We start from the raw sequence: 7,033 nt of genomic DNA on the forward strand, positions 1-7,033 counted from the left end.
GTGAGAGAGGCCCAAAAACCTTTTATGGACATGAAGAGGGCGGTAACCCTAGTAGGAATAATAGGGTGTGTCATCCACTCTTGTCCTATTCTGAGTAGGATGTTGTTTTTCTATTTGAAATAAACCATTACAACTCAAAAAGGATTCTACCTTCTCTTCTTATAAATAGATGGCATCGGTAGAGCTAATAACACAAATTTGAGATATTGTTATTCTACTAAAAAATAGAAATAATTTATTCTCAACTCTTACATATATTTTTCCGAAATAACAATTCTACTGGTTTCTATTAAGAAGGGAGAATTTTTATTTTCACCCTAAAAGGAGAATTTTTTTTTTCTAGTTCTGCGTTTCGATTTAATTGGTTCGAAACCACACTTGAAGCAATTTGTGGTACGAGAATAGCGGAGATGATTGTTTGTTCGAAAGACAAGAACAATGAATGTACTCTAAGCAAAAAACATAGGTACAAAATTGGTTAAGGTTTATTATTTTAAGTATCACAAATCGAGTCAGTTTTCAAAATTTTAATTTTCCGCTGTGCAAGAAAACTATTTCCAAATTGAGATTTTTCCAATAGTATCTTAACCCAGTTAAAGGGAAAGGATGAAGAGACTCTTTCAATAAGGAGGTAAATGTAACATACATCAAAAAGAGTCCGCTAGGGAAGCCGCGAACCCCATATTGTTTAAGCAGATACATAGTAGGCTATAATAAGAGCAATCTTAAATTGTAAGTAATAAAGAGGTAGCCGAAAGATTGGGTAGCCCGATAAGAGTCTTTATGAGAGAAAATGCCAACTTAAGGTTGAATGCTCAATAAAGTCCGTTAGAGAATAGTGAAAAGCATAGGCCTACCAAGACTATGAAACAATGTGAAAGTCTTATCAAAACCTTCACAAAACATCTATGCAGGGAATAGTATGTCGGTACTGTTGGAACGCCGGCACCCCTACGGTGCAGCAGAAAAATATAACATCTGGTGATCCTAACCATGGATCCATGTATGAGGAATGAATCGGGGTGAAATAAAGGTTTCGAAATTACCGAATCTTTATTCTGAGTAGACAGTGACACCTCGGCAACGAGTAATCTGATCTACTATCGAACCAAGCCATAATCTATCGTGACTCCGGCCTCTACGTAATCCACCTAGTTGACAATGAATAGAAGGAATCCCCAAAACTATTTTTGAAAAGACTTTGCTTTGACGGCTGCTAGACCCACCAAGCAAAGAAAAAATAGGATTTTATATCTATTTTTAGGGTTTCAAGAAATTAAATAAATATAACAATGTTTTTTAACCGAGAATTATAATTACATTAATTATAATAATGATTTTGATAAACTATATATTTATTTGAATTTATATACGAACCAAATTCATGTTCTCATTATGCGTACAAAAACCTTGTACATATAATGTATTCGATATTTGATTACCCAATTAAATTAATTCTATAATTAATTTAATTCAAGCGACAACCAAACACAATACCAATTATGTTTTATTTCGTTCATTTCAACTATAGGGTGTGACCCTGTAGGTTCTTGTAATGTTAACAGTAATACTAGAACGATTCCAATGTTGCAAACAATGAGTGACACCTAGCAATGCATCATTGCTACCTAAGTCACAAGAAATCATGATTCGACATAACCTTTTTATGATTAACCTTTCATGCAATAATCCTTAAGTCCTTTATCTCTGGATTAGACACAAGTCATGGAATAGTCACACTTGCATAGTCCATTCCATGTTCCTTGATATCTTAAGTAGACTATGATATACAAATAAGTATGACATCTCATACCAGCTTATTTGAGCATGGCCATGCATTTCTGGTCTCACTCAATCAAGTGACCTAAGATATTACTCACATTATGTAGGAGGGACTTATCCTATATCGATTAACCATATCCCTCTACACAGATCATGGTATATCCAACATCAGTCTTTATAGAACAACCAATTACGGTGTATGTTTGACTGTATCAAAATATACAACTCACGATGTTGGGATTATGACAATCTCAAGTCTGAGGATCATATACATATTAATCACTATGAGTAATGTTGTGACAATTACATAATAATCCAAGAAACATACTCATAACGGGTCAGTCCAATATGTTGTTCTCTAACACACATATTCATGCATCGATTTTGACATTCCATATCAATGACAACTCTTTATCATCAATCAACTACATGTTAGTCTTAATGCATTATTGTTGTCCTAGGCAACAATAATACTTGACTAAGGACCTTTTAAGAATAATCATATTATTCTCAAGACATTATTATAAAATCGTTTATTTATACACACAAAAAAGAAACTAAAATAATAATGGTAATGCCTTATATTAATAAACATGATAAATCAAGTATCTTATTACAACCATCTCATGATTGATCTTTGGGCATACTCTAACAGGTACCACATGTCTAATGGAGCATCTTAAAGGAATAGGTTGAAAAGGCGAGTACTATGGTGCTTCATTGTGGGTACTAGTTCTCCAAGGTAGTGAGGATATTGTATTATGGTAAAGACCACATATATGACAATTACTTGGGTAGTCTTCAAGCGTCGCCGGTCAGAAATAATGAATATGAGTATCAGGGATACAGACAATGAGAGATGAGGAGGGGGTGAAACCCATGAGAAGACATGGTTGGGACCAGAATGTATAGGGCATGAGCCTTGCCAACTAAGTTTGTGAAATCTTCTATAAAATCTAGGGAGATTAATTTTGAGCCAAAAATCTCAATTTCTTAAAATTTATGAAATCTTACACGCACTTCTTTACAGACCTCACTAAGTTCTCCTGAACTTATAAAATTGCTGATTGAGTGCAAGGTAGATAAAAACTCAAAAAAAACCAAGAAAGACCAAGCCAGACTCTGACAGAGTTACGTGGTGCATGGTAGCTATTCATGTATATAGAGGACCACCAACAGAGGCCACACCTCAGGGTTAAAGTTGGCTAAGTCTAAATGGGTCAAATTGTAAATTATAAATAACTATTATATAACACATCATAAAAGATCTTGGAAGCTTTGGCCTCGCAAGTAAGGTTTCGCTAGTGTTCCGACAAACTGGATGTTTGCCAAGGTTTAGGCGAGCTGGGTGTTCGCCAAAAGAGTATCAGGAAGGGGTTCGTAGTATATGCCTAAAAATGTGGTAAGGGGTTCACCAGATCCATTACTACGAATAAGGTTCGTCAGTTTCTTAACGAGGTAGGTCCGCTAAAGTGATGGTGAGCTGGTGTTCACTAGTCTTACTACGAATAAGGGATCGTCAGTTTTGTTGTGAACTAGGGTTCGCTAGTCAAAGATACTGTCAAATTCGAATTAGGAAATAAATATGTAGTGTATCTAGGAATACTTTACGTGCAAGTAATAACCTTCCTAAGTCATGTAGGGCATCCAAATATTATTAGAACTCTTACGTCTATAAATACGAACCTTAATTCTATAAATTCTTCACTAAATTTTTTACCGTCAAAGTCTCTATTCTAAGTCTAGTTTGTAGCTATCAAGGTAAGCCTCTGTCTTGTTGGGTGTGATTTTCTAGGTTCGCGTTGCATGAATTGTGTATGTCTTGTTCAATATGTGTTTATGTTTGTTGTAAAACAACCAGACCGTCTACCAGCAAGGATAAAGGTAAAGCTAAACTTGTTTAAGTTTCTCCATTTTTCGGTGAGTGGTCTGGAATTATTTGGAGCATGTTAATGATCTACCATAATTTGGTGTAGCAAATTCAACTAGTCTTCGCACTTGAGGAGCTTGAATACAAACACTTTGGTTAAGTTTTAGTTAAGATTTCGTAATTTTCTTTACATTCAATAAAATGTGTAATTTGATTCCTTTGTTGACATTAGGGGCTGAATAAGGTGTTAGGGTGAGCTAATATGCTTTGTGAGTGTGCTAGAGACCATTAAAATGTGTGTTAACTCGATAATGATCATTGTGTTGCAACACAGAGTGTTGGATGTCGCAACATAAGGAGTAGAACAGAAGAATATTAAGACTGCCTTCAGTGTTGCGACACAACTTGAGGATGTCGCGACACACCCCTGAAGATGAAGCATACTACCATCGATAAAGCTAGGGGCGTTTGGGCTCGCACAATCAAATATTAAAGCAGGAGGATGATAGCTGACCTAGGATTAAGGACGGCAGCCACTCTAAGCCTATAAATATGCTAAAACGAATTGAAGAAATAAAAAAATAGAAAAAAGGCTTTCTTTTTCTATCTCCGCCCAGTTTTTTAGTGTCTTACATTTATTATTTATACATCTCCATTTATACATGAAAAATACTTCACAATAAAAAGTGTAAAACCCATTTTATCTACCTATGCAAACTTGAATTTGATTCATTTAACACATGTTATGGACAACTTTTCATATTGTATAATTTTCTTCCTAATTTTAGTCGGTAATTTTTCTCTTTTCGTAGGCTTTAGGTTTATTTCATTTTTGTTCTTTACTTTAGCAGAAGATATCAGATTTTTGAACTTGGTAAAACTCTATGAGGATTTAGCATTCTATTCAATACAAATCAGGCTTCTTCAAAACTTTATATTCTTTAATTGTTATTCATGCCTATTCTATATATCAAGTCTATATTGTTTTTGAGATCCAGGACGAACTAATCCTTTTGTGGGGAATTAGCAAGTGGATGTATGATGAATTAACTATTTGGTAAGGTTCTCTTAGCGGAACAGCTGTTTGAGAAAGAAACAATTTAAATCCTAGGCTTGACGACACTAGCAAGTCATTAAGATGGGAATTAACCCAAAATTGATATGACCTACCCCTGAACATCGTAACCCCGAACCGGTCTGGACTGTGAGGTCGAGAGATAAGTAGTTCTTGTTGAGTCGTTATACTAGTGGGAGATCGGAAGATCTGATTGGACAAGAAAACCCAAAGTGGCAGTTGGTTATGATTACGGAAGCGAGCTAATTACCCATGTTTAGATTTGACTGATTCTACTATTTGATTTCTCGTTATTTATTTTTCTTCTTATTATTATTATTAAAAATCCCCAAAAAACATTTCTTTATATTTCATTGTAATATAATCTGCTAATTAGATCTATTTGTGTTTAGGTTAGAATTAACTTAGTGCTTGCCTTCCTTAGGTATGATCCTTGAAGTACTCATCTACTCTATTGTAACTATATTACGACCTAACTCGTATACTTACAGATATCACCTTTTTAATATATTTTGTGCAAGATTTCTACTCTGGACTTTGGTACGTCCAGAGGTGGTCAAGTTGTTGGCGTCGTTGCCAAGGAGGCAGTGCCTCTAAATTGATTTAAATTTTTGCATTTGACTAGAATAATTAGGAAACTTTTAGATTATAGCTACGATTTTATTTTCTTATTTTTACTAATATCTTCTCTTTAGGTTTAGCATATGACTCGTTGTAGGGGAACACCTATAGAGCCAGTCATAGATCCAGAAAGAATAATTCGTAGGAATCGTCAATAGTAACAACAATAGTAGCAACAACAAATGTAGAACCAACCACCTACTGCAAGTAATTTACCACTACGAGATAATACGATGTTCGACGAGGTTAACAATAACAACTCAACAGATATATCACCACTACCACAACTACCTGCAAATGTGGCACATAACAAAAGAACTCTGAGGGAATATGCATTGTCAAATCTTGATATGGTTCAAGGGAGTATAACGAGACCAGCCATCATGGCCAATAATTTTGGGATCAGTCCAGCTATAATCTAGATGATCCAAAAAAAATTATAGTTTCGAGGAATGATGATAGAAGATACGATTTAGCATTTTAAACAGTTCCTCCAGCTTTGTGACAATTTTAAATATAACAGGGTCACAAATGACACAATTCATCTCTGATTGTTCCCCTTCTCATTAATAGATAATGCCTTCTCTTGGTTAGATTTGCAGGCTCCAAGGTCCATCATAACATAGGAGGAACTTGTAGGAAAATTCCTACAAAAGTTTTTCCCCATTGGCAAGACAGTCTAGCTAAGAAGAGAGATTGCTTTATTCAAACAGTTAGAGGGAGAGAGTTTTCATGAAGCTCGAGAGCATTTTAATACGCTAATTAAGAAATGTCCACATCACGAATTGCCCCAGTGGTTACGGTTGCAAATATTTTATAATGGGTTGGACGTATACGTTAGGTTATGATTGGATGGAGCCGCAGGAGGAGCCTTAATGAACCGAATGTACGAGGATGCGTACGAATTAATAGAAAATATGGCCAACTGAACGATATACATATGGCCAGAGACTATCTACAGTAAAGGTTGTCCAAGAAGATGATAGATATTAGCAGCTAGTGCATAGAATCAACCGCATAGAGTCTGAGAATAGTGCACCATCCATATATTGAGGGGTCAAACCAGTCTTTCATTATATTAACAATCCAATCAAATATGTGAATTACATAGGGAATCGAGGCGGAAACTCTTATTCGAATACTTACAATCTCTGATGGAGAGATCATCCAAACCTAAGATAGGGACGAAATCATAGAGGAGGTAATGCTTCGAATCAAGTCAAAAACGCTAATTATCAACATTCTTATTTACAGAAACCTTAGAAAATGGCTACCCCGAATGACCATACTATATGCGATCAATGCTTGGATCAAATAGAGGGAGAAATGCAGTTAATGAGGATAGGTGTGAAACAAGTGCAATCTGAGTACACTAATTCGACAAAAACACTGACTAATCTGGAAGATCAGATGAGCCAATTGATAAGTATTATGGGAGATATCAAAAAATAAATTGGTGTCGACATTCTTAGTAATACTAAAAATAATCCTCAAAAGGAAGGGAATGAGTTAGTGAAAGCAATTATGCTTCGTTCGGGAAAAATCTTGAGTAGCCCAGAAACTTTGACACAATAGGAGATAAGAGAGGATGCAGAAGATCTTTAAGAGGACCTCGGGAGACTATCAAAGAACCAGAACTAGAAGAAGTAACTGAACTGGTAGCTAAGTCGGAGAAAGATTCGACT

At 35.4% G+C, this 7,033-nt stretch overlaps 1 non-coding gene across 1 annotated transcript; it reads right to left on the minus strand.

Moving 5' to 3' along the window:
- Positions 1–6,029: 6,029 nt before the first annotated feature.
- On the minus strand, positions 6,030–6,135 carry LOC121221525 (small nucleolar RNA R71). Its single transcript, XR_005918916.1, has one exon. It is a non-coding gene; the product is annotated as a small nucleolar RNA R71 (small nucleolar RNA).
- Positions 6,136–7,033: the final 898 nt, after the last annotated feature.

Source organism: Gossypium hirsutum, chromosome D09 (assembly GCF_007990345.1).
Source record: "Gossypium hirsutum isolate 1008001.06 chromosome D09, Gossypium_hirsutum_v2.1, whole genome shotgun sequence".
Lineage (NCBI taxonomy): Eukaryota > Viridiplantae > Streptophyta > Magnoliopsida > Malvales > Malvaceae > Gossypium > Gossypium hirsutum.